The sequence below is a fragment of the Kogia breviceps genome, chromosome 18, assembly GCF_026419965.1.
Source record: "Kogia breviceps isolate mKogBre1 chromosome 18, mKogBre1 haplotype 1, whole genome shotgun sequence".
Lineage (NCBI taxonomy): Eukaryota > Metazoa > Chordata > Mammalia > Artiodactyla > Physeteridae > Kogia > Kogia breviceps.
Genome location: NC_081327.1, coordinates 1,995,873 through 2,013,891, shown reverse-complemented (window position 1 = coordinate 2,013,891; position 18,019 = coordinate 1,995,873). Strand labels below are relative to the sequence as shown.

The window sequence follows — 18,019 nt, the reverse complement described above, 5'->3', positions numbered from 1 at the left end:
TATGTTAATTATAACTAAATAAAAATAAATAAATTTTAAAAGGTTTTCAATGGAATAAAAAAAGAGATAAATTACCGTAACCCCAGTTTCCAACTCTAGAAGTCTAGTGAAATCAATTAGGCCACATCTATGCAACCAAGTACCAGGCAGTCCTAAAAGATGAAACTGAGATATATATTTATGAATATGGGCAGATGTTCATGATATATTGGTATGAAAATTGCAGCCTTTAAAACAATGTTAGGGAGGGAGACGCAAGAGGGAAGAGAGATGGGGATGTATGTATATATATAACTGATTCACTTTGTTATAAAGCAGAAACTAACACACAATTGTAAAGCAATTATACTCCAATAAAGATGTTAAAAATAAAATCATTTGAATAAAATTACTGAAGTGAAAAAAAACAATGTTAATGGTATGATTCTATTTCATAAGAATATATTTTATTTAAAAATCTATATAAACCTATACATAGAAAAAAATGTCTGGACAATGTCTACCCCTTTTAGCAGCACGTCTATTTGAGTTGAGACACAGAAATACAAATATTCCAAAAAAAAAAAAAAAAAAAAAAACCCCAGAGATGTACTTTCTAATTTTCTTCAACAGATATGCACTACTTGCATAATCACCAAAGAAAGCTTAAAACATGAGTGTTTTTAATTTAAAAAAACTAACCTGAATATAAGAGCAGTGCCCAAATTGTCTGATATATTGCAAGTTGGTTGGGAAAAGCAGGGAAGAAGAAAAGCACTATCATCCTTGGGGGCCCACTAGGACAGCAGCAAGAAAAGCAGCAAGGTGAAAGTCAAAGTAACAGGCTGAGACACCTGCCATTGCAGTCAGCTCAAGTTTAGCTTGTAAAATGTGGAGGCAGTGGCTTGTGCATATTCCATATGTTCCAAAGAGTCCAGGGGTGACAGGCAGAGTTAGCTCTCCATATTGTCACCGCTGCCCTTTGTGGCATGAAAGAAGCATTAGAACAAAGTGAAGTCTGATGTTCCCTGACTTTCTTGAGAATCCCTGGCTCAGGGACTTTCCTGGTGGTCCAGTGGTTGACTCCTTGCTCCCAATGCAGGGCGCCCAGGTCCCATCCCTGGTTGAACTAGATCCCGCATGCCGCAACTAAGACCTGGTGCAGCTAAATAAATGAATAAATGAATGAATGAATGAATAAATATTAAAAAAAAAGAATCCCTTGCCTAGGGTCCTCAACAAATGGCCCACACCAGACCCCTCAAGGAGTCTCCACCACCTCCTAAAGACCAGGGTGGAGTAATGGAGGGAGGCACATTGAGAAAAGTCTAGAAGAGGTAATGAAGAAGGAACTAAAGCAGCTGGACCATGAGTGATGGTGAAAACTTTGAAACCTCATTGCCTGTGAATGGTGCAGTGGCTTGGAGAACGACTTTAAAAGGCTGGAACTTTGGGAAGAGCCAAAAGCCTGATGGGATATGATATAAAGTACACAAAACCACCTATGAGGTGTTCTTGCCAAAGAAGCTGAAGATAAATCTAATTAAGTCTCCAGAGTTTAGAGCTAACTTCCATTTACAGAAAATATATAGAGAGGAACAAGCTTAAGGATACCACAGGAAGCAAACAGACACATTTAGAAGGGGGGACATTCCACAGAACAACCGACCCAGTTTCTTCCAGTATTACTTGCATAATCATACAAAGCTTTAAAGAAAAAAAAACAAGAGTGTTAGAATGACGGTTGCCAGGGCTGTAAGGAGGGGGAAAAGGGGAGTTACTGTTTAATGGATACAGAGTTTGAGTTTTGCAAGATGAAAAAGTCCTGGGGATCTATTTCACAACAATGTGACTCTACTTAACAGTACTGAACTGGACACTTTAAAATGTTTGAGACGGTTAATTTTATGTTATGAGTTTATTACTACAATTAAAATTTAAGAATTTAAAAATGAGTGTTTCTAAATTTAAAAAAATTAAACCTGAATATAAGGAGTACCAAGACTGTTAGATATATTAGGAATTGGGTGGAGGGAGGAGGGAAATACATTTCCACATTATTCTTGGGGTCACACAAGGCATTAAAAAAGTGAGAGGAGATTGCTTTAGATTGAGAGAGAATCAAGAGGTCAGACAACCAAATGCATGTCTGGATCGATTCAAACAAGCCAACTGTTAAAGGACATCTTGAAAATGATTGGGAAAATCTGATTATGGTCTGGGTAAAATCCTTTGAGTTGATTTAAAATTTTCCTTTTTAGGTAGATGTACTGAAGTTTTTTTAAAATAGAGATGACAATTGAAAGAAAGTGTTAAGCAAATAACAAACCAAGTAGAATATAGATTTAGCAAAAATGGTGAAGGAAGAAATGAAACGACAGATTGACAAGGGTGTGAGTAAACCTATGACCCTGGGGAAAGCAGCAGATTTCACAGGACAGTAATGAGGTAGGAGCTCTCATAAAGGCATGTGGTTTTCCTGGAGATGAAGGGAGAGAAATTAAGCAGGGCGCAAAAGAAGTGTTCAGAAAAGAATGAGAGGAGCCAACCTGAAAGGACTCCCAGTGGCCAGAGCTGGAACAATCTGAACAAATAATGGTAGTGTTGAATTACAGCCCACAGAATAAAATAAACATCCATGAATCCATACTGATATAAATAAATTACTGAGTAAATAAATAGGGAGGACAATTCTTCCTCAAAGGAGAATTCTAATTACTAAATGTAGAAGGAATGAGGAAAGTTAAAGATCACCATTACAATACTACATAGTAAAAATGGCTGTAGGTAACATCCACTTGCTAGATGCTAGAATTTAGTAGGTAAAAGTGTGAGGAGAAACTAGTGCTTGCATGGTCTCAAAGTTTCTCCTGCAAGATATTTATTAATTACAAAGAGAAACAAATAAAGGTTAATTAACATCGTCAACAATAAGACATACTGACATTATGTCCCTTTGCAGTAGTGGTGGCAGAATCAGAAACCAATTTATAGTGGGTTGGAGGGTGGACTGTGGTGAGAAAATAGGACCAGCCAGTGAGGACTGTTTCATCAAGAACTTGGGAAATGAAGAAAAGGGGCTGTGTAGCTTGCACTCATTTGGCTGGTGTAGGTTCATGTTTTTTTTTACTTTCATGACTTTGGAGCCACACATCATAGATCAACCTCAAAAATGGCAGGATGAGAAAAAGCAGGGCAGTGAATAACAATAGCAGCAACCCACGCTTCCAGGCAAGGAGTCAAGTTCTGAGACACCGGGTCCAACTGGTTCTCATGCGTCTTTGTATCTGACCACCATCCAAGTCAGTGATGGAAAACGTTTACATTATAGCAATATGGTATAAAAGAAATTTTTAGTGCAATTCAGGGCTCATACTTTTAAAGAGTGAAGTGTGCCCAGCAAAGAACTAGGATTTTAGGTGAAGCTGGTCATGCTGATGATGCCAGTGCCCAAGAAAAGCAGAAATACTGTTTTCAAACAGGATTTTTTAAAAGGAAGGAGAGGGGGCTTCCCTGGTGGCGCAGTGGTTGAGAGTCCGCCTGCCGATGCAGGGGACGCGGGTTCGTGCCCCGGTCCGGGAGGATCCCACGTGCCGCGGAGCGGCTGGGCCCGTGAGCCATGACTGCTGAGCCTGCGTGTCCGGAGCCTGTGCTCCACAACGGGAGAGGCCACAACAGTGAGAGGCCCGCGTACCGCAAAAAAAATAAATAAATAAAAAATAAATAAATAAAAGGAAGGAGAGGGGAAAAAGAGAAAAAATATGAAACCCCAAACCTACAAACAACTACAGTAAACTACAAAAATTCTACTTAATTAGTAGATTTACAATCTCCAAGACCAATTATAGGAAAAGTGGTTAGCAAAAATATCCTCCCTTGATCAGTGTCTCAAAAATTCATCTAACCCTAAATTGTAAGAGAAATGGCTGTCAGAACTTCACCTTAAAAAGGCTTTCTCAACCCCTTATACTACAAGTGTCCCCATCTGATTTAATGTGAAATAATGTTGGGATTACTAAAAAGGAAGACAGCTTCAGTCAGTATAGTACTGTACCTTTTCTTCAGAGGGGATATGGCAGGAATAAACAAACCTGGTTGAGCATCAAGATATAAAATAAATATCTCATGGAATCTCAAAAGCCAAACCTAACCAAACCACACTGGGGTTCAGTTCTTGCCCCATCACTTAAAACCCAGGTCAAATCAAATGACAACTTGGAGTTTCAAGTTTGCTATACCTATAAAAATGAAATAAATATCCTGATACTAGGTGCAATGCAGCATTCCTTAAAAGATCAAATAATACATTTGGCAATGTTTTGTAAATCCACAAGTACCGTGTACACATATTACCAATTACTTCAGCTTTGTGGATGAATCAACATAGGTACACCTCAAAAATCTTTTCACCATGCCCTCTGCTGATACATCCCTTGTGGTAAAGATACTGTATGTAAACACTTCTGTAGAAATTTAGGCAACAGAGTTCCTGTCTGGAGCCCAACTGCCAGTTGCAAGTTTTTTGTCAGGATGTCAAAATCAAGGTTCTCCATTCTATGGATAACACCAAAGAAGGGCAAAATCTATTAGCTTCTTTCCTATGCAACAAAAATATTCTTTGTAAGGTTTTTTTGCCTGGGTGACTGACACATGTGCTGACACTCCCTTCGCAAAAAGATTGTTCTAACCTCTTGCAACCATTCTGTTTTCTGACCCCACCACGATGAATTTTCAAGTTGTTAACAAGGTGTGAGGGCTGGTCGAAGACCTTTTCATATTCAGAGCACTCAAAGGGTCTCTCTCCAGGGGAAAGTCAAAAGTGTTGAGAATGTTCTGAGTCAAGGTTTTTCAACAGTAACTGCACTCAACTGGTTTCTCTTGAGAATGGAGTTGATAAAGTTGAGTGAGGTAGGAGGGTAAGTTGAAACACTTCCCACGCAGCTGACACTGGTAAGTCCTCTCTTGAGCATGAATTCTGTAGTGCTGAATGAGATGCGATGTCCGAACGAAGACTCTGCCACAGTCACAACACTGACAGGCTCTCTCTCTGACATAGTCATGTTTCCGCTGATACCGAATTAAATGTGTCTTGTCTCGGGGCAACGCGGGTGGAAGGGCTTTTGCTGCCTCATGGGCTTTGAGATGTTGAAAAAGATACACATCCTGGATAAAAGCTTTGCCACACTGGAAACATTCATAGTAGTCCTCCTGATTATGAATTCTTATGCAGCCGTTGATATCTGCACGCTGAGTGGAAGACTTTCCACCTTCATTGCATCCAGCAGACCTCTTACGTGAATGAGTCTTCTGATGCCTGGTGAGGTGTGGCATGAAGTAGAATGCTTCTCCACAATGTTTACATTCAAAGGGTTTCTTCCCTGTATGGATCTGCTCGTGTCTCTCACGGGCCAACTGGGTACTTAAAGCTTCTTTCACAAAATTCACATCTGTTGTGTTTGTTCTCTTGGACGAAAGGCCTGCTGTCCACCAGCTGGGGACCGGTGCAAATTCCAGGAGGAGTGCGTTCCTGGGGATCCTTTCCTAGAAGACCCTCTGACTGTTTAGTAAGGTCTGAGCGTCTCTTAAATTGATCACTGTTACGGCTTCTTTCCTGAGCAAGGGTCTTGGGGTCATACATTTTTACCGGACTCAAAAGTTTCTCCTGGTTGACCTGGTGCAAACCCAATGGATCATCAGGAGAAGACTCTCCTACATAGCACACCAGAAGTTACCTACCTCCAAATCCTGTCTTCCTGCCCCTAAGGATGATTTTTCTATAGGCAGGCTTTGCTCTGGAGTTAGATCTTTGGTTTCAGGTTTTTTCTCCCAATCTAAAAGCAATGTCAAAGTTCCTCTACTATTTTTACTCAGAGAGACACATCATTATAGTAGAAACAGAGGAAAGAGACCAAACATAGCAGAACAGTTCTTAAAGAGGTTTGAGAGTTTTCTGGAACCTAAGGAGAGAATGGGAGGATGGAAAGGACAGTAAGTAAGGGTGAGGATGAGGCAGAAAAGAGACCATCCAGGAGGACTGAACGTTGACAAAGATGCCAGAGACACAAGACAGGAGAACAAGGAGTAAACCAGAGAGCTGGGATTGGGGTTTGTCTGCATCCAGACCATGCTTGGCAAATTACTATTATTCCGAGCAACTAATAGCTGTGGCAATAAAGGGATTCCACTGTCAAGTCAATTTGGGAGATACCATAGGATGCAAGTCAAGCAGCTTTCAATCCTGTAGGACTCTTCAGAACCTTTAATCCTTTAATCGGCATCTCAAATTCCAAAGAGGGGAAATATAGTATGCAGCATTTCTCTAACTGATCTCGTCATGGAACACCCTTTTTTTTTTTTAAAGAACGCCTATTACCATAGTTCTACAGGACCATTAGGGAAACACTGGAGTTAACAGGTCAACAACCTCTTGCTCAGAATAAAGCAAAAGGATTCTAACTTTTTTCTTGGCTCCCAATCTCTAATCTTACCCCATTCCCTTCAATTCACCATTTATTAAATGCCTATTTTGAGCAAAGCATTATCCAACCAGATGGTCATAATAAGTTTGTAAAAAGGACCCCAATCAGGCTATAAATGACTATAGGAGAAGAGATGGGGGTGGGGGTTGATTCCATTTAGGAACAGGAAAAACTCAACGGAGGGGATGGCATTAGGGCTCAGTAAGCAGTGAAGGGGGTGGCAAGCTTATAAAACATCCTGAGCAAAGACACTGAACTGTGAAAGTACACAGTCCTGGGGAGCCAGCAACATAGGTTTCTACTTGGAATATCTGTGAGACATGAGGCTGGGATGTGAATTTTAGGCCAGACTGGGACGGATTTAAATGTTTTGCTAAAAGTTTGGATTTTCTTTTGAGGGTGGTAAGAAGCTGGTCAAAAGTTTGTGCTTTATAAAGGCAACCCCCTGAGTGGGGCTGGAAAGAGGAGTGGTAGCACGCCAAGGTTCTTTGCTTGTCTCAGTTAAAGAGGAAAGACCTCTGATTTCTAGCTGCCAGGGGAAAGGCATGAATGAATGCAGGAGTTGGAACACTAAAGGAAAGGGAAACTGGCCTCCCTGGAGCTGCGCAGGAGAGGAACTTATGCTCAGGAAGAGATGAGCTTCAGAGAGGAGATGAAAGAAGTACTGAGTGCATGTGATGTGGGGAAGCGGCACGAACCCCTGAGGTGAGAGCACTTACCAACCTTCTCCCTGAGCTGAGAGGGCTTTGGGCAACAGCTCCCAGGCCCCTCCTGGACGACTGGGGTTGTCTTCCCACGATTCCTGTCTCACTACTCACCTTGACGTATCATTTTACTGCTGTCTTCCTCCACTGCACGTGATTCCTCCGCTTTCAGCCCTGAGATAATGTCAGGTTTAGGGAACTGGTACCCTGTTGAAGAAGGAGACTCATAATTTGGGGGTTCTGTCCTGTACCCACAGGAACTCCCAGCCTGGGTTATAAAGACGGTGAGATAATAAGGCAAATGCAAATTTAAACAGAAGAAAAACAAAGCCTGTTTCCAATGATTTTGCCACCAGGGACATATGGCAATGTCTGGAGACAATTTTGGTCATCACAGCTTACCTAGGGAGACCAGGTTCCTATAATTTTCCAGCATCACTTCCCAGTAGTTTCCTCTGAGCAGCACTAAGGCAGGTTAATTCCTCTGGACTGAAGTCCACAGCCACATCCTTGAAAGTCACCAGCTCCTAAAATACCAGACACACTCCTAAATGAGCGAAATCCGGGAATTATCCCAAGGAGGGGGAAAGGTGCCTGATGAGACGGGACTGACCAAGAAGCACATGTTCAGACCAGCAGAGAGCTTCTAATCCAAGTGTTCTAATCCACTTAGATTATTTCTAGAGACTTAGAAAGATACCTTTCTTTGTCTTATAGTCTGAGAGAAGTGAGAACATTTCTGAGATAGTTCCTGCTGCTCATTTTGACAGATTTGGGTTGCAGGAGAAAAATCTTTTTAAGTCGCTTTATAAAGAAAGAAAAAATGCAAATAATTAAAAACTGAGTAGTATACCGCAACCTCAGGAATCAGAGACAGTTGGGTTTAGGTTCTGGGTCTGGTTCTTTCTAACAAGCTTTATGAGAATGGATAGGTTAAGCCTCAGTGACTCATCCATAAAACACAAAGAACTCATAAATATGAAGAGATATTCGATCTTATTAATAAATAAGAAAATAACATTTCAAAATGACGAAGTATGATCTTATACCCATTAAACTGACAAAAATTAAGAAGTCTGACAATATGAAATATTGTCTAAAATGTGGACCCTTGGGGCCTCTCATAAGATGCTAAGGGAAATGTAAATTAGTAAACCACTTTGGACTCAGAAATTCTGTTCCTAGGTATATTTGCTCGTGTGTACTTGGAGATAGATATGTTCATAACATCTGCCTTATAAAATCCAAAATATGGGAAAGACCCAAACATTCATTTATAGTAGAAGAAATAAATATATTATGGTATAGTCATACCATGGAATAGTATTCCAGCAATACAAACTAATTAACTACAGTTACATGCAACAATTTTGGTAACCGAAGGGCAAATTTAAAAAGCAGATATTAGAAGACTACATAAGACTATGCTACCCATTTTACTAATATACATCTTTTGTGTTTTTATGGAAACATTAAGCAGATCAGTGAACATATGACTTAAACTAGAGGGTATGTACTGGCTGCCCAGCTCCTATAGAGGGATTTATTTGGCTCACATGTGTTTTTTAAAATTCTTTCTTCAAAATTCATATTAGCTGCCAACACCAAAAAATTTGTATATTTCAAATTATTAACTGGATTTTTGGCTTCTCTTTAAAAAAAATCAGAAGATCTGGGGATCTGGACCCACATTCTCACACGGTGCAATCAGCTGAAGCCGAGTCATAGCTGCCCCTTAGATGGGGAAGGTGCCCCCCAGTTTGTCATAATCCACCCACTTACATACGGTATTCGTTTATATTACCTCAGTAGTCCCTGTGGGCATCTTCACTTGGGATCCTTGACAGGGACACTGTAAGGACAGAGGGCTACTCTCAGGAACAGATCATCTAGGACAGTGTTTCTCAACTTTTTTTTCCCCCATCTCTCCCTCCAGGAGCATTTTTAGACAATTTTTTTCCTAATTGTCACCCACCTCCCATGAATTTTTTTCTGGTTCTAAAGGAAGGGCAGCATATTAATTTCTCCTAGGTTTCAAAATGTGATTTAACAAGAACATTAAGGAACAAATTGTTTTAAAAAACCACCTCACAACAGTATCATGCCCCTGTAATAGCTGCCCTTTATTTCATATATAAAAAGGAGCATAATAATAGTACAAACCACATGAGGGTGGTTTTGACTAAGCCGAAAGTGGAGATAAAATGGAATATTAAACAATGAAAAATTAATTCAAAAGACAGGAAAAGAGGGACAACGTTAAAGATATAGTATGTGGGGTGGTGATAAGTGTGACAGAGAAAAATAAAGCAGGGAAGGGGAATACAAAGAGTCAGAAGAACATTTTTTTATACAAAAGCCAAGAAAAGGCTCAGTTAGGTAATGTTTATATAAAGACTTTGAGGAAATGAGGATGTGGTTTAATTAGACGGGGAATGTCTGGAAATCAGGAAGATGAGGTTCCCATATTGGAGAACTAAATCAGAAGAAAGCCCGACTCACCTGAGACCTAGCAGACGGCATATCGTCAAACATCGTTGTGCCCTTCTTTTGTTGTTCTTTGGTGTTTCTCTTTTCTGCAAGGACAGAGTCCCGAGCAGGGAAACCTAGAAGGGAGCAGAAATGACCATGGAATTGAGTCCAGTCTGGCAGCACCCACAGGCACAGAGGGTAGCCTGCCACCCCCACACCACCCTGTCCTGCCACGGGAGGGAGCAGCAGTCCTGGACTTCCTATGACAAGAGAAAGACCACAGAATCATTTCTCAGCTCAATATGGCAAATTCCAGAAAAGAGTTCTGGTTATCTCCCACCTCTAAACCCTTCCATTGCTTCTCAGTGCCTTCCAAATAAAGCAGAAGTTCCTCTTTATTTACATCAGTGGTCCTAGCCTCACCGTCCATTCAGTCACCAGGGAACCTCAGTTTCCCAGTTGTAACATGAAAATGATAAGACCTCTACTTCTAAGGGCTCCTGTAAGGATTAAACATTACATATGTAAAGCACACAGCATGCATTTTTTTAAACTGGCAACTCTTATTACTAAGCTTTCCCTACATCTTTTTCACTCACTGATCTAGAATACAACCACCACCTTCCCTACAGAAACTTGAACCTTGAAGGCCTTCGTTGCCTGCAGTCTCTTTCTAAGTGTACCTTTCATTAATCTGTAATTTCTTTCTCATATCCCAGAGAGCTCTTTCCTTTCCCCTGAGTTCCAGCTCCATCAAAGGCTGTGCCTTTGGCCAATGAATGAGCTGGGGATTCCTCAAGATATCCAAAACCTCTGTCATGTGCAGCATCTTTACAGCTTGGCCCTTCAGAGGATGGAAATACTCTAAAAGGCAGGCTGCTTCAGAACACACTGCTGTGTTAGATGGTGTGCAGAGTTGTACAAGATGAAGAAAGGATTCAGAAACCTCAGGACCTGCAGAAATTACAGAGAGACTTACAAATGGCTTCCACAGTTAGGACTGGACAGTAGAGGTTATTTGAAGCAAAGGAAGTTAGCTCTTTTCACACAAATGTCTAAATGAACATTCACATAGATTTGCACATCTACAGACAGGATGCTGCCTCAGTCACAGTACCAGGTCTAGAAGATCCACAGGCACAGGCTAGAAAAATTTCAGAAATGGCAGTGAAGGGAAAAGAGGCTTGAACCCCAAACCACAATGAACTGAACTAACTGATGAATCACAGAAGAATGTCACTTAAAAAAGTGAATTTAAATGAGTTAATACAGAATGAGGAAAGATCCTTACAAAACATACATCCTACAAAGAACTGGATTCATATGCAAAATATATAAAGAAATCATACAAATCAGTAAGAAAAAGGCAAACAAAACAAGAACAAAAAGGTTAAAAGATCTGAACAGGTACTACACAAAAGAAGACAGCTAAATGGCCGTAAATATATGAAACAGGGCTCAACTTCATTAGATATCAGAGAAATCTGAATTAAAACCACAATGAGATATCACTACACACCCTCCAGAATATTCAAAATGAAAAAATCAGATGATAGTTAAGTATTTGAGAAGAGATAGAGCCACAGTAGAATGGTATATTCATAACAGTGGAATTCTAAACAGAGTTGAGAATATGGATGTATCTTGCTGTTGAGTAAAAGAAACCAGGCTCAAAAAAAGGTCCAGGGCTTCCCTGGTGGTGCAGTGGTTGAGAGTCCGCCTGCCGATGCAGGGGACACGGGTTCGTGCCCTGGTCCGGGAAGATCCCACATGACGTGGAGCAGCTGGGCCCGTGAGCCATGGCCGCTGAGCCTGCGCGTCCGGAGCCTGTGCTCCGCAACGGGAGAGGCCACAACAGTGAGAGGGCCGTGTACTGCAAAAAAAAAAAAAAAAAAAAAAAAAAAGGTCCACATTATATGAGTCCATTTGTACACAGGTCAAGAACAAGCAAAACAAGTCTAAGGTGTTAGAAGTCAGAATGGTGGTAACAGTTGGGACTGAGATTCGGGGGACAGTGGTAATGACTGGGAGGGGACAACATAAGAGGTTTCTGGAAAGCTGGTAAAGGTCTATTTTCTTAATCCAGGGGCTCATGACATGGACACAGCGTGTTCGTTTTGTGAAAACTGAGCTATATACTAATGGTTTGTGCCCTTTTCTGTATATTTGACTAAAAAATTTTTAGCTTTGTTATAGTCATGGGGAAATACCTAGGTTGTAATATTAAGTGAAAAAGCAGGAAACAAACTTGAATATAGAATGTATACTCAACCATATAAAGCACAGGAAAAAAATGGAAAGTAAACCAGAATACCACACCAAGGGGGTTATCTATGAGCAGTGAGACTACAAATTATTTTTACTGGTAATTTTACACTTTCTTCCTCAAAACTACTTCCTAATTTCAAATGTCCTACAATGAACCTTCTATCATCTATGATCAGGAAAATAAAAAATACTTTTCTTGTATAAAATTTGCACTCTATGAAATCACGAACAAAATTGCCACTTGGGGGAAACATTTCCTTTTTTCTTTTCTCCTCTCCACTAAAAAACATGCACCTGTGATTTATATGACAAGCAGTTTTTCTGTTTGAAGGCATTTTTGTTTTTCATTATTATAAATCATAATGCATGAACACCACTGAAACTAAGTATTTGTCCACATCTCTGATATTTCCCTTCTAGGACAGATTCCTAAAAGCGAAATTACCTGGACAAAGGGTATGAACTTTAAAAAAAGTTCTTAACACAATCTGCCAAATTTTCCTCCCAAAGGCTTCCACCAACTTCTTCTTCCAATCTCAATATATAAGATCACATACCCACCTTGCAAGTCAATAGGCCAGCTTCATGGGCATGTAACCAGTGCAGTCACAGAGCCTCAGAAGGGCTCAAGCTTAATTTAATGTTCTCTTGTTGCTGAGTTGAAACTTTCCATATTTTAAACAAGGGGCCCCACTTTTTACTTTGCACTCCACCCTGCAAATTATGTAACTAGTTCTGCCAGCCAAGAACAATATTATTTCTCAAAATCTGTTGCCAATAAGACAAATGAAAGATATATTTTATTCTTTAATTTTGCATTTCCTTTGATTAATAATAGAGCTTACTACTTTTTTTCAGATTTATTGGCCAATTATACATTGCTCCTATCCTTTGCCCTTTTTCCACCAGGGTGTTCCTATTGCTGATTGGTAAAGGCTCCATATAAATAAAGGATATTCACTCTTTGACATATTTGCTTAAAAAAAATTCCAACCATGCCACACTTTCTCTTTAGTCTTCATAGAATTTTAATATTTCATAGTCCAATTTATCACTACACATTCAGAGATCAGTTAAATATTTAAATATATTTTCTTATTTCTTTATTTAAACATTTCATTTTAATTCTTTAGCTGGAATTTAGTCTGGGATAAGGTATGAGAAGAGTATAATTTTTTCTAAAACCTTTCCCACCTACCACCAATTATTAAATTTGCTATCGCTTCCTTCTTGGGATGTATGAGGCCCCCCTGAATTGAATTTCTAGGTCTGCAGCCTCCAGGAAAGGATCCTGAGAAAGGAGTAGTGGAAATGACTGTGAAATGCTGCCAGTCTGCCTCCCAAGACTAGCCAGGTCCAAAGCTAGAGCAGAGAGTCACAATCCTTTCTCCTGGCCCAAAGAGGAAAAGCAAGACCTTGAACAGTCAAGGCCCTCCAGGCCATAGGTACTGAAAAGAAGCTCATGGCTCTGTCTCCTCAGAGGGCACCCTCAGCATCCCTCCTTTTCTCTCTTTTACATAAATTCTTGATTCTGCTTCCCTTAAATATTTATCTTTTGGAGCTCAGTCATATCCTAATCCTACATCCCTTATCATCCAACTTTTAACCACATACCTCAGTAGTTCTTGGCACATTTTTTTTCTTCCTAACATTTTTTTACTCAAACTTTATTTTTTAACTCTTGATACCACTAAAACCATCTGGGCAAAAGGCTCTCTGATGTCAACCAATTAATGACTTTGTTTGGTGCTTGGTAACGCTCATTGGTCTGCTCAGGTTTTCTATTTCTTGAATCCAATTTTAAAAAAATACTTTTCCAGGAAAATCATCCATTTGCTTGAAGTTGAAATATATTAACACATGATTGAGAATTTGAAATCTCCTAAGTACACAACTTTATCCTGTCTGTAATCAATATTGCTTTATTCCTAGTTTGTCTTTTTTGTTAATTACTGCTATTGTTTTTTTCATTATTGCCACTCATCCCAAGTACCAGCTGCTAGTTCCAATGCCATTATTTTTGTTTTCTCATGTATTAGTTTCAGTTATCTTTATTATTTTCTTACTCCTGGGTCCTTTAGAGTTTTATCAATTTGTTTGTGGGACTTTGGGAATCTCCTGAAACAAATGCCTAATTTATTTCATTCTTTCTTGACTATTGAAAGCTGTTAATTTTGGTTATGTATCAAAATTTAGGGGATGTCACCACTCCTATTTCAATTATTTTTAAAATAATTCATAATTGCACTTCTGATTTCTCCATTCACCAAAAAGTTCCTTAGAAGAATATAATTTCATTTCCACTTTAAACATTCATTATTAAATATTTACTTGACATACGGGAAGTAAATGGTTTCTTTATTTTGGAACATTAGCCATCTACACAAAATGATGTGGAAACGTGGGTAATTAGTAGCACCTTTCTAAATTTAGCTTTTTTCGGGACTTCCCTGGTGGTGCAGTGGTTAAGAATCCACCTGACAACGCAAGGGACATGGATTCCAGCCCTGGTCCGGGAAGATCCCACATGCTGCGGAGCAACTAAGCCTGTGCACTGCAACTACTGAGGCTGTGCTATAGAGCCAATGAGCCACAACTGCTGGGCCTGTGCGCCACAACTACTGAGGCTGTGCTATAGAGCCAACGAGCCACAATTGCTGGACCTGTGCGCCACAACTACTGAGGCTGTGCTATAGAGCCAACGAGCCACAATTGCTGGACCTGTGTGCCACAACTACTGAGCCTGCACTCTAGAGCCAACGAGCCACAATTGCTGGACCTGTGCGCCACAACTACTGAGCCTGCACTCTACAGCCCACGAGCCAGAACTACTGAAGCCCGCTCACCTAGAGCCCATGCTGCGCAACAAGAGAAGCCACCGCAATGAGAAGCCCACACACCGCAACCAAGAGTAGCCCCGGCTCGCCACAACTAGAGAAAGCCCACGTGCAGCAACAAAGACCCAAAGCAGTCAAAAATTAATTAATTAAAAATAAATAAATTTAGCTTCTCTCATCTGTGAAAATAAGGAAAAAGAAGAAAGACTTTTTTTCTCATGTTGCTGTAAGGTTTAAATAAGGTGGGAGGTGAAAATCACGAGGCATACCATCCTGAAGAATCAATTGTTAAGTCTACTATTAAGAAACATGTTTTATAGTAAGACTAAAATAGATGTATCATGTAATTTAATGTAAACATATTATGAATTTTGAAACAGAACAGGGCAGCAAGTAAATTTCCTGAAAGGAGAAAGGTAGTATTTATACTTTCTATCCTTTCTACCCAAATAGCCCCTTCTATCTCACCCCCGCGCCCACGCCCGCCCCCCCGCCTCGGTTCTCCAGGGAAGCATGTTAGAAAGTAGTGACAAAAGCAGCTAATACGTTAAACACTAAAAAAAAAAAAAAAAAACCTCAAGAGTTTCTAAAAAAAAAAAAAAATGTATGAGTGATGGTAGGTTGCTTGATTTCTGAGTAGCGAAGACGTTGCAGAGAAATGGGGATGAGAGTGTAGGAGAAGGGGGCGGAGACCAGGAGATCCCAGGTGGGCAGAGGCTGTGGTGGGAGGAGGAAGCAGGGGCTGGAGGGAGCAAACGGAAGAGAGGTGCTGAGGCGAGAGAAAGGGAGCAAAGCAAGGCAAGGCGGAGCGCAGGGGCAGAGCAGAGGAGTGGGGCAAGCTAAAGAGGAAGCGCAGAAAAGAGCTGCCAGTCTGGGAAAGGAGGGGTGCGCAGGGGCGGGGGCTAGGCACACAGAAAGACGGGGCAGGACTCGGGTAAAGGAGCAGCAGGAAAGAGAGGCAGGACTGAGGAGAGGGAGGGGTCCAGAGCCAGGACAGAGGGGAGGGATACGGAGGGGAGGGTTGGGACAGAAATGGAGGAGAAGGCGGAACGGGGCTGAGGGAGGAGCCACGGGGCAGGGGGAAGGAACGCAGAGAGGAGGGGTGGGGCTGAGATGGGGGGCAAGCGTGGGACAGAGGTAGCGGGGAGCAGAATGAAGGAGGTGATAAAGGGGGTGGAGCTGGGAGAAAGTGAGGGACAGGGCAGAGGGGCGGGACAAAGGCGGGGCCAAGTATGAGAGCTGGGCCTTGAGGGGAGAGGTGGGGGCTTCAGGGGACGTGGGGTCTGGATGCGGAGTAGAGGGTGCCTACGGGGGGGGGACGGAAAGTGACGGGGGGGGTCCTCAAAAGGGAGGGTGGTCCTTGAGGAGGGCAGGGGGGTGGGGCAGTCCTTGAGGAGGAGGGGGAATCCTCAAGGGGAAGGAGGGTGTTCTAGCAAGGGAAGGGCCAGGGTTGGGTCCTTGAGGAGGAAGGCAGGGGTCCTGGAGAGGGAGGGCTGGGGGGGTTCTCGAAGGGGAGGGTGGGGGTCCTCAAGGGGGAAGGAGCGTGTTCTGAGGGGAAGGGGGGGTCCTCGAAGGGGAGGGGTGGCCTGGAGGGGATGCGTGAAGGTCCTCAAGGGGAAAGGAGGGCGTTTGGTGGGGGAGAGCGGGGGCGGGCGGACCCGTCCAGCCCGGAAAGCCTTCTGGCCGAGGAGGACGTTGGGAGGAGGCCGACGCGTGAGGGGCAGGGAGGCCGCCGCGTCCTCCTCAGAGCCGACCACCGCCCGCGCGGCCTCCCGCCTCTTCCCCTCAGGGCCGCTACTTAGCGCCTCCTTTCCCGTAGACTTCCCAGTGAAGGGGCCCGGCCGCCCCAGCGTCGCCTCAGGTAGGCCCGCGCCTCCACTGCCCGCGGGCCCGCTCCGCGCCCCCACGAGCCTCACGCAGTGTCCGGGACCGGGACACCGCGCGCTCACCTTGCTAGCCCGACGCCGCCGCCTGACTGAATCGCTCGGCCTCTGACTTGGAGCCCAAACTCGCGGCGCATGCGCTGTGTGCGGTCTGCGCGTGCGCCCTGTGGGGCGGCTGGAGGGCGGCGCGGGAAACGCAGGCCGCTTCCGACCGGCTCCGCTTGGGGGCGCGCGAGAACCAGGCTGGATGTGGGGGGACGGAAGACCTGCTTCCTGTAAATGCTTTAGTAATTTTTTTCAATAGTTAACACATGGTTTAAATTTTTTTAAATTAAATAAGCAGTATGCAGTGGAAAGTCTGCTCACCATTTGTGTGTGTATGTGTGTGTGCCACCCACCAATTTTTTTAACATCTTTATTGGAGTATAATTGCTTTACAATGGTGTGTTAGTTTCTACTGTATAACATAGTGAATCAGCTATGCATATACATATATCCCCATAACCTCTCCCTCCTGCATCTCACTCCCACCCTCCCTATCTCACCCCTCTAGGTGGTCACAAAGCACCGAGCTGATCTCCCCGTACTATGTGGCTGCTTCCCACTAAGCTATCTCTTTTCCATTTGGTACTGTATATAAGTCCGTGCCACTCTCTCACTTCATCCCAGCTTACCCTTCTCCCTCCCCGTGTCCTCAAGTCCATTCTCTATGTCTGCATCTTTATTCCTGTCCTGCCCCTAGGTTCTTCAGAACCTTTTTTTTTTTTTTTTAGATTCCATATATATGTGTTAGCATAACGGTATTTGTTTTTCTCTTTCTAACTTACTTCACTCTGTAGGACAGACTCTAGGTCCATCCACCTCACTGCAAATAACTCAATTTCGTTTCTTTTTATAGCTGAGTAATATTCCATTGTATATATGTGCCACATCTTTATCCATTCATCTGTCGATGGACACTTAGGTTGCTTCCATGTCCTGGCTATCGTAAATAGAGCTGCAATGAACATTGTGGTACATGACTCTTTTTGAATGATGGTTTTCTCAGGGTATATGCCCAGTATTGGGATTGCTGGGTCTATGGTAGTTCTATTTTAAGTTTTTTAAGGAACCTCCATACTGTTCTCCATAGTGGCTGTATCAATTTACATTCCCACCAACAGTGCAACACACCCTCTCCAGCATTTATTGTTTGTAGATTTTTTGATCATGGCCATTCTGACTGGTGTGAGGTGATACCTCATTGTAGTTTTGATTTGCATTTCTCTAATGATTAGTGATGTTGAGCATTCTTTCATGTGTTTGTTGGCAATCTGTATATTTTCTTTGGAGAAATGTCTGTTTAGGTCTTCTGCCCATTTTTGGATTGAGTTGTTTGTTGTTTTGATATTGAGCTG

At 42.3% G+C, this 18,019-nt stretch overlaps 1 long non-coding RNA gene across 2 annotated transcripts; it reads right to left on the bottom strand.

Annotated features, from left to right (window-relative positions):
- Positions 1–424: 424 nt before the first annotated feature.
- Positions 425–16,749, bottom strand: LOC136793096 (uncharacterized). 2 transcript variants are annotated; one of them, XR_010837893.1, is made up of 5 exons: positions 16,689–16,749; positions 9,665–9,768; positions 8,967–9,014; positions 7,565–7,689; positions 425–7,369 (listed from the first exon to the last, which is right to left on the bottom strand). It is a non-coding gene; the product is annotated as an uncharacterized lncRNA (long non-coding RNA). The 2 variants fall into 2 exon arrangements; XR_010837894.1 differs by lacking the exon at positions 16,689–16,749 and adding an exon at positions 10,318–10,517.
- Between the last annotated feature and the right edge of the window lie 1,270 nt (positions 16,750–18,019).